The following is a 10,880-nucleotide window of genomic DNA, read 5'->3' as shown; positions in this document are numbered from 1 at the left end:
TCGATGGGCACTTTTCATGGAAAGAAAGAACGCAATGATCCCGATTGGTGTGGGATTGGGATAGTCTCACTTGAATTAACCAACTTTGATAAGGCAAACGATTATCAATGAATTCATTATATCATTGATAAAACTCAACATCGCTGTCATTATGAACAGAAATATCAATATCAGATCTAATTTTTAAACAATTCCAAACATGATTTTTTTTTATTAATGTTGATATTGATATTGATATTGATATTGATATTGATATTGATATTGATATTGATATTGATATTGATATTGATATTGATATTGATATTGATATTGATATTGATATTGATATTGATATTGATATTGATATTGATATTGATATTGATATTGATATTGATATTGATATTGATATTGATATTGATATTGATATTGATATTGATATTGATATTGATATTGATATTGATATTGATATTGATATTGATATTGATATTGATATTGATATTGATATTGATATTGATATTGATATTGATATTGATATTGATATTGATATTGATATTGATATTGATATTGATATTGATATTGATATTGATATTGATATTGATATTGATATTGATATTGATATTGATATTGATATTGATATTGATATTGATATTGATATTGATATTGATATTGATATTGATATTGATATTGATATTGATATTGATATTGATATTGATATTGATATTGATATTGATATTGATATTGATATTGATATTGATATTGATATTGATATTGATATTGATATTGATATTGATATTGATATTGATATTGATATTGATATTGATATTGATATTGATATTGATATTGATATTGATATTGATATTGATATTGATATTGATATTGATATTGATATTGATATTGATATTGATATTGATATTGATATTAATATTGATATTGATATTAATATTAATATTGATATTGATATTGATATTGATATTGATATTGATATTGATATTGATATTGATATTGATATTGATATTGATATTGATATTGATATTAATATTGATATTGATATTGATATTGATATTGATATTGATATTGATATTACATATTGATTGTTTTCCAATTGAAATATAATTATGGTTTCCTGAAAATTCTACCGTTCCTAATGATCCCTTGAAAACTGTTTTCCACTGAGCAATCAAACCAACAGTTATCCATCTAATAAAGTCCCCTTCGTCAAATGATACAACCAAACCAGGCAATTATCCTCCGTCACACCCAATAAACCCACAAATCAAACAGTAACTTACACCGAAAACATCTGTTCTTGCCAGCCACAATTTCGGGGACGACCGACAAGCAGACCACAATCGGGGTAGGTATGTATGTACGTGCCAGGAACAGACCAAGTAGACAGCACTTGGGCAACAAATCCAATCCCGTGCCGTCGTCGCCGATTGCCACAAAAGAAGCCTTCCTGCTGCCTAATATCCCTCGGGAAGCAAACGGTAGGAATCCATGCCCTCCGCCTTCGTGGTGGTGTGGATGGTTTAAGCACATTCCACCAGCAGACGTCATCGTTGTTTCTTCGTTAGGATTTGAGATTTGGGGAGGCGGGCGATTAGGATTTCCCAATAAATCAACGGCCGGCCGGCGAAAACAAGCTCTGCGCTGCAAGATGTAACTAATAACTGTTGGGGAATAAAATATGACTTGCCTGGCGTTTGACGGTGTCATGGGAAAGATCGTCGCACACTTGTGAATGGCAATCTGTATTTGAACTTACATCCTTCTGAAGTGACTTAAGAGATTTATATGCAATATTTATGTGACCCAGCTTTCATGTTAAATTTCATAATTTCTTGCAGAATGGTGTTGCTTAAGCCACGTTAAACTCTTGAAGCTCATCAATACATCACAACTTTACTAAACACTTATCTGTGTATATTAAAAAGTCCCTAAATATCTCGCCTTCACCTTTTAATAGCCTTTCATTCAACCGTAATATCTTAATTAATCTTTGAAAAATCTGTCTTACCTTGTTACCTTGATGGCTATACAGTAAACTTACTCCACCGCCAAGCGTATAGCAGAGCATTATTTTCGTCGGTCTTGGGCGACGTTCCTTCAGATTCTCCAAACATTTTGATATCCTAGATCTTCATTTAACGTTCGTAACGAGCTTGTTCGTTACCGCATACGAAGTAGTAGACTTCTAACTGGTTCACTGCTGAAGTTCAAAGCACTCATATCATCTTCTGCTACGTCTAGCGCTATGGACATCATACACGCTAGCACGTATATCAAGTCTTTTGGCTCTGTTTGGCAAGCACTGTCCGCAAGCGCTGTCGACCACACAGCGTCTCCGTATTGTACAACGGACATCGCTACTATCGCAAACAGCTTACGTTTGCTCGTGACTATTGGTGAGCGCTTGGAGTTGTTCGTGAACCCGCCTGTGGTAACCACTACCTCCTGTTACTTCGACTTGCGTTTGTTCACCACTACCACCTCCAATTTGTAGTGTGCGGGTGTCACTGCCTTGACTGCCTATCCTCCATAATAGCGATCGAATATGCCGCTGTCCACCTCCTCTATCGACTCGGCGTATACCGCGACCACGTGGGTGATGTCGTCGACACAGCCAACCAGCTTCACGCCCGATGGCAGTGTGACCCCAATATGCGGTAGCTACTCTCCTCTTACTCGGTGTCGTGGAGGACCACCCAGCTCTGGAAGTAGCTCTCTAGTATCCGGCGTAGGCTATCCGGGTCTCCTAGGTGATGTATAGCGCTATCAATAGCAGTCCAGCTCACACTGATGAACGTATCTTCCACGTCATTTTGATCTCACGTGTTTTTCACGTCATTTTGGTCGCTAGCTCGGTTATCTCAGCTCACTAACCTGGTGAAATACCATCTGGACCCAGTTCCTTATTTACCTTGAGTGACTTCGCCAGTGCTATAAGTACCTCATTTGTCACTAGGGTAACTTGATTTTGGCTGGTTCAGCCATAGGTGACGAGAGCAACGTTTCCAAGATCTTCTGTAGCATCTTGGAGAAGCACTCCAAGGGTACTCGCGCCCTTAGTTCTGGCTGTGACTATGCTGTAGACATCACCCCAGTCAGTGGTCCGTGTGCTGCCTTGTAGAGTGCTCTTTGAATCCTTCTCCTAGCTAGGCAGGATGCACGAAGTCCTGCGATTCCCGAGCCCCACTGGTCGGTTGCCATTCCTAGTGTGTAGTGATCGTCTAGACATAGCGGCTTCGCATGCGCGACCGACATGTCGTAGCAGTTACCCTCCATGAGAAATCGCTTAAAAAATGCCGGCTTGTGCAAGCGTGAAGTCAGCCATCTGCGGTGGCTATTGATGACCCCTGACTGTGGCCGTCTTATTCCGTTTTCAACTCTTACCGAATCGCCAAAAGGTCACTGTGCATGTACCCATTGTCGACCTTCCAGTCTGAGTTAGGGTTAAGAGTGTACTTCAAAATGTCACATCGATAATGGACTCTGCACTCTTCACCGTTCCTTCTGTGGATATTTTTGCCACCTACATACGTACGCGACATCTACATTCAGTCTGACCTTGTTCGATTACCAACCGCCCAGGCATCTCCACCGATAACCACGGAAATTAATCCCACCTGTGCGCTAAATAGCGAATGGATGAGTACAGGTCTATCGGTCATCTTGAAGGCTTTGTAGCTGCAGTAGTACACTCCATTGAAAAAAACGATCAACTGTACAGATTCTCCCTATGGGTAGGTTGCGGTACACTCAGTCCACGAGTAACTGCCACAGCAACTGTTGTGCGACCTCGCATTGGTTTAGGATTAACTGTAGCCCCACCCCGTCACATAGCCTCTGTACTTACCTTACCGGTCAGGCTAAGGCCGGGGTGGCCTCTGCTGTACATAGTAGCCGCCTCCATTCCACTCGGTCCATGGCTGTTTGTCTCCAGTTCCGCACTCTGCGTAGGGTCCGCAGATCGTCCTCCACTTGGTCGACCCACCTAGCTCGCTGCGCTCCACGTCGTCTTGTACCGGTCGGATGACTCTCGAGAACCATTTTAGACATAGCCTCTGTACACCGTGCAAATCAGGTATTTTGATGCCGAGTTTCACTCCCTTTCGATGAGGTACAGTCGAGGCCTACACTCTCACAAGAATTCTTCTTCCCTATAATGATCCAGCGATTTTTCTCTGGTCGAGCTCGGTTCTGAGCCTCTAAAAATGGTCAACCTCTCGGCGCTTATTTTACCCTAGCGCACTTTTAACAACTGGCTTTGGTACCTGGCAACTCGCGTAGCCTTTATTTTCTCCTTAGACGTTCCACCATCGTCTTCGAAGCACCTCTTGCTATCAGCAGGCCGTCTCGGTCTCGAGGCATATACTAGTTTCCACTTTCGCCCACAGCTCTAGAGAGCTGCACAGTCTCGTGCATCACTGTAGAATTTCCGTCGAAGAAGTAGCTGGTTCGTCTGGGTTGATCTCTCCTCCTTTCGTGCGTTGACCAATTAGTCATACATTTTTGAGCCAAAGTGACCGGCTTGCGTTTCAGCAGACCTTGCTCATGTTCCTTACTGATGTTACTCTTCCCGCTATATTACAGAACGCTTACGCTGATATAACCAATAATAAGCTCATTCTGTTTTTGGAAACCCGTCCGCTCTTACCGGTTACAGCGCCCGTGTGAGGTCAGCGTTAGCGCCGCTTTTTCGGCTGACGATCATCTGTCCTTACCTCTCATAGAAACGTTTTCGCTAAGAAGTTCACCACTCTACCTCTCCAATTACATTCCCTTTTTGGCTGGGCGTATATATTGCTGTTGGGTCCGCAATCCCTATCTGCCAATAACATGGTCGCCATTGATCTTGGTGGTTATCTATTCAAGCACGGTGGTCGCCGGAGATTATAGCTCCTTATGGGGACTGGGTCAGAGCCGGACCTAGGATAATCAGTAGTGTTGATCTAAACCTACTTTTACCCAGTTGGCTGCCTAAACTCGGTACAGGTCAGGAGCGCAGTTGAGGTCTCGCCAAGGGTTTACGGGACGTTTTTTTTCTGGCCACACTACTAAGAGAAAAAAACTGCCGGTCTTCCAGCAGCTTTACCTAGGCGAAATATCAACTTTCTTTAATGAACCCTCAATGTTGATGGAAGAATACCAAGAAGATGTTTGATCAACCGCAGAGCATCACATAATACCATCCATCGGCCACCGAACAGCTAGCAGCCACACCATATGGTACCGCTAGTCACCAGGCATCCAAGGCTAAAGATAAGGCGGCTATGAGGGGGTGAATTGTATATTAGCGGGTATTCGTGGTCAGAGGGGTTCTGATTCCATAGCTCCATATGATTGGAAACCCAAAATCCGAAAGAGATAGGCGTGATACGAAACCTAATCGCAAGCTAAAAATGTCTATCGAATTAAGTTCAAAGGAACCAGCCGAAGTTAGAAGAAGTTCAAAAGAGCAAGTGTTGTGTGATAGATTGTGGAAGAAACAGACCAATTGAAATACCCAGGACCCCTTGGTTTTCCTGGTGTAGTCCGGGTAGAAGACCCGAAAGCCTCCCAGCCAGGCGCTGTTTCAGATCACGACAAATCGAGACTGTAGAAGTAGGACGGAATCCTGACGGAAGAGTGCCGCGTGTCCCAGTGCCACGTTACCTGATGTTCGCGAGCACCGCCATTTTTCCCGGAGCTTCGCGGTTTCGTAAAGCTACGGAAGCCCTCGCATGGTGGTTTTCTCTATCACAACCCCGAACGCTCGTCAGTCCATGCTACTGTGATGAATCTTTTAGACAGCTTCAGTACAGCAACGCTGCTGGATCAATTCAATTCCGTTGTCAATTTCTTCAGCAGCAGATTGAACTTTTCACCAACTGGTACTCGTTAAACCTAATGACTGTCAATTCTTCGAAATGCTACGGCATCACGTTTTCTCGACAAAAGAAACCGATTCCCTTCGACTATAGCGTACTTGGCTTCACTATAGAGCGAGTGAACCATATCAAAGATCCAGGCTTCATACAGGTCTCCCAGCTGACATACCACTAGCATGTATCGTATACGGTAGACAAAACTTCCAGAGCTCCAGAATTTATCTTCTGAGTATGGAAGAATTTTTCCGACATCCATTATTAAAATCTCCCTACACTCTGCTGTAGTGCGTCCACTCTAGAATACTGCTCTGCAGTCTGGAGCCCGGTATTCTGCAACGATACCGCGAGAATTGTATCTGTTCGCGTTCGAGGGGGGGGGGGGGGGGGGGGCATGAATCTCAGGGGGTTTTAGCGGGTAATGCGATTTCAGTGTAGTCCCAGAGGGCCATCAGGAGATCTTAAAGGGTCCCAGAGGTATTCCAGAAGCTTTCAGGAACGTGCCAGGGGTCTTCAAGAGTTTTCAGCGGCATTCCAAGGAGTTTCATGGGCGTTTCAAAGGGTTTCAAGGGCGTTCCATGGCCTTTCAGGGGTTTTTTGAAGCTTTCCAGAGGTGTTCCATGGAGCTTCAGGGCAGGGATGCCATATATACAGATTTATCTGTATTATACAGATTTTTGAGCATCCGTACTGATTTCATTTTATATAAAATACAGATTTTTGAGCAATTTTATTTTTATAAGGGATGCAGATTTTTCACTCAAATTTTGTATGGTATACAGTTTTTGGGAGGGGTGATGCAGATTTTTCAAAAAAAAAAATCAAAAGGCATCCCTGCTTCAGGGAGTTCCAAGGGTGTTCCAGGGTGTGCCGTAGGGTTCCTGAGAGTTTCAAGGGCGTTCAGTGGTATTTCAGAGATGTTCCGGTGGATTTTGTGGGCTTTAAGGGGCGTTCAAGGATCTTCGAGTGGTTTCAGAGGCGTTACCGGGAGTTTCAGAGGAATCCAGTGGCGTTTTGAGGGTGTTACAAGGGGTTTCATGAGTGTTTCTTGTGTGTTATAGTTGGTTTCAGGGAGTTTCAGGGGATATATCTCTGGTATCATCTGAAACCCAAAATCGCCTTGAAATCTCTCTAAATTCCACATCAATCCCCCAGAAACCCCTTCAAAACCCTCCTACCCAAGGAACAATTCAAAGTCATAAATAAGCATGCATGTCGAACTATTGCTGGTTTATAACATTCGAAGCTGAACAAAACCAAATGCTAAATAATAAGCTGAAATGATGCTATTCTCATTGTAAATAAACCAAAATGCAACATTTGGCACGTATGTGAACAGCAATTTAATTATATGCTTAACAAACGTCAGCAATTTTTGTTTGTTCGATTTGCCCTTACTAGCTTCAATATAAGCTGAAGAAGGACTTTTTTCTGCGCGTTTAAAAGCTTAAGTTCCACAGTTTCTGAAAGCTTATTATTGTGGTCTACCTAAATTGATCTTTTGATCTTTAATACTTCAGCTATTGTGGGAACGCTCAATAATGCTTTAACAGTAAGCTGTATAAACGGATTTATGATTTATTTGTTCGATTATCACTTTTCGATTGAACAATAGATCAAAGTGATTATAATAGAGCAGTACTGGAACGTTCCTCATTATTAAACATGTATTGATGTTTGTTGCACACCAATGTAAAATACATATTCTAAACATTTGCTAATTTTCGTAGCAATTTCAAAGTTGTAGCCATCTTCAAAAAAAATTAATAAATATTTACAACCTTTCATAAATCTGAATATTGATCTTTCACAGCTTCGAGAAGATCTCAGCGAACAACTTATCAATTCCAGGATGGCGTAGTCGGTAAAGCATGCGACGGGTGATTGGGAGATCACGAGTTCAAATCCCAAATTTTTAGAAGGCGTTTAGATGCGAAAAAATAAACATGATTGGACTATAATTGCACCTCGCACTTCAATTTGTTTTTGTTTTCGCAGCAGGTTATTATAACTGAACACAAGTTTAATATAAGGCTGATATAACACAGATTACTTCCTACTTTAAAGCCTGTATCGCGCTTGCAAAAAAGATTGCTGAATAACTTCTCCACTTTTGTTTGAACAATGCCTAATTACAAGCTGTGGTGAAATAATGTTAAGCTGTAATTCAGAAATAATGTTAAACAAAAATCAGCGAGAATCGATCAACATCAGATTGGTTTCAGACATCCAATACTAATGTTCAATTTTCTCTTAGAATATTGAATTTAAGGGTACCGTAAACTGGGGTCAAATTGATCTCCGGGTCAGACGTTTTGCCGTAAGATAAAGAATGATTTAACTAGTTTCCGTTCAGATAATATATTATTGGAATCATATACTGAACGATATTAGTAAGGAAACTGTTTCAAATATGATTTATCTAACGAAAAACGTCTGATCAGTATCGATCTGAAGATCAATTTGACCCCGGTTTACGGTAATCAAATTGAATACTCACCATACGTTAAATTTTAAGAAAAATGGCATGTTTCAAATGTAAATGCATGTGTTTCTTTTAATTCCACTAAGAATCTGCATCCTTTGACAGTTACGTATTTCTACATCAACTGTAAAGTCGTCTTCAGTGTCTCGTACTTACAGGTATTGCGCTAGCATACCCAGTAGCGTGGTTCAAAAAATCGTTTTTGCTCCACACCGCTTATTCGATTCCTCACCAGATTATATGCCTTCTCCCAAAATTTGAGCTCATTTGGTTGAAAATTGAGACTGCACAAGCCCTTCAAAGTTTGTATGGGAATTACTACGGGAAAACGATGTTTTTCATTCAATCCACCGTAGCTTTTCCCCAAGTGCCCTAGTGGGTTAGTCGACCCTTGGTAATCCTAGGCTATTCTATCAGCTACAACTTTGCCGAAAACCGCATACAAATCGGACGCCTCATTAATTAGTTATCGATTTGTATCCAACTGGGCAAACTTTAACAGTGATCCTCCAGCCTCCCAGCAGGCAACATTGCTGCATATGGCACCAAAGACAGCACACTGAAATCATGGCTACTATGTTTCACTGCAAAATGCAGTGATGCCCACCGAATAGTTTAATTATCATGAGTAAAGATTACGATTCTGGATAAAAATCGATAACTAATTAATGAGGCGTTCGATTTGAATGCGGTCTTCAGCAAAGTTGTAGCTGATAGAGTAGCCTAGGATTACCAAGGGTTGACTAACCCACTTGGGCACTTGGGGAAATGCTACGGTGGATTGAATAAAAAATATCGTTTTCCCATAGTAATTCCCATACAAACTTTGAAGGGCTTGTGCACTCTCAATTTTCAACCAAATGAGCTCAAATTTAGGGAGAAGGCATATAATCTGGATAGGAATCGAATAAGCGGTGTGGAGCAAAAACGATTTTTTGAACCACGCTAATACCCAGGTTCATCATCATTCCATGTTTCGATATAAAATTTCGACCAGATATGCTCTACACGGCTTCTCCGCTTATGTTTGTACTGCTCCATGATTTTTGTATTCGTGAACAATATGTGGGTTTTTTTTATTCTTAATCACTTAACCTAATTTACAGCTCTATTGTCCACTGGGGCACTACGTGAGCGATTTCAATTGACAGCTGCACTTACATTTTGTACAGTGCCTAGATTCTATTCTACTTTATCAAACTGGTTGCCTTTCTGCTGCTTTCACTTTTTCTACTTTATACCTAGTAGAATGATGAGCCGATGGATGGCCGTTGTTCCTTTCCAGTCCGATTGGGGGTCCATTATGAGTAGCAGTTCGCCGATGTCCAGGTATCCGGGTCCGTTTGAGCCAAGGGGCTCAGAAGAGGGTCAGTGTCAGTTGCTCTCGGGGGAAAAGCAACTGACGAAAAATTGCAAGTGCCGGGGCTGGGAATCAAACCCATGACCATCCGCATATGAAGCGAACGTGTGACCAACTACGCCACGGGCCCCGGCCAATATGTGGGTTCTAAGGTGTTATTCTGGGCGCTATCAAAGTTACATCAAAAGATATTGTGGCATAAAAAATGATAAACCACCAAAAAATTCAATTTTATTCGATCTAACATTTGCAATTCAAAATTTTGTACAAAAGGCTGAAATTACAAAAAGCTGAAATAATGATTCGACTATTTTTCAAACGCCATCGAATCAAAAGAAGCCGTTCACAAGATCACCCCAAACTACTGCTGAAGAAATCCCGTAAAGAATACCTGATTAAATCCTTACATGGCACAGTGGTTGAAATAGCGCAAAAACACGATCGTGGGCATTTTGAGTGTGATAATGTGAAAATAATATAATGTGATGTTCTGCAAAGTTGTTACATATTTTAAGGAGCAACTTTTGATAACTCTTGTTTTTTGATAAATTTACCCAAAAGTTAGATGAAAAATCTATTTTCTACAAAAGCAAAGAAAACTAAATGGTGTCTTCGGCAAAGTTATAGATAATATCATGCAGAAAAATATTGCCGAAGAGACTTTTGCTCTATCTTTTTAAATGAGCGATATATAATAAATTTAGTATAAAAACCCCTTAAAACCTTGAAAAGCCACTAAATGCTTTATATCTCTTTTGGATTAGGTTTTCGAGGCTTCCGATGTTCTGAAGACTTTTTCATTATGTTATTGTGCATCTTTTTTCTTAAGACAGTGTTGCCATATTTTCATTGTTTCTATGTGATTTTTTAATTTTCCTATAAAAAATGACTGTTTTTAATAATGAGATATCTCGAAAAGTTGCAGAAAGTTGCAAAAAATTCAAAGCATGATGAAAAGTTGAATAAAATTGCTATCTTATACAGGTCAACTGATGAGTTGCTCTCTGTCTCTTCGATGCTTAAAATCTGTTTGAAAATTGTCACTTTCACACTTTTAAGGACAAGGTATTTGGAGTACATAGCTCAAAATTTCTAGAGCACCGTTTTTTAGTACCGTTGAATGGATTTGGATGAAAATGCATCACGCTAATTGTTCAGTGGTTGTCAACAGCGTGATGCATTTTAATCC

General features: G+C 40.6%; 1 protein-coding gene across 16 annotated transcripts in view; it reads left to right on the top strand.

The window, feature by feature from the left end:
• LOC109408324 (cubilin) overlaps positions 1 to 10,880 on the top strand; it is a 649,214-nt gene that overhangs the window by 349,168 nt on the left and 289,166 nt on the right. The window lies entirely within an intron of this gene.

This window comes from Aedes albopictus, chromosome 1, assembly GCF_035046485.1.
Source record: "Aedes albopictus strain Foshan chromosome 1, AalbF5, whole genome shotgun sequence".
In the NCBI taxonomy this organism is placed as follows: Eukaryota; Metazoa; Arthropoda; class Insecta; order Diptera; family Culicidae; genus Aedes; species Aedes albopictus.
This window is presented reverse-complemented; position numbering and strand designations above follow the sequence as displayed.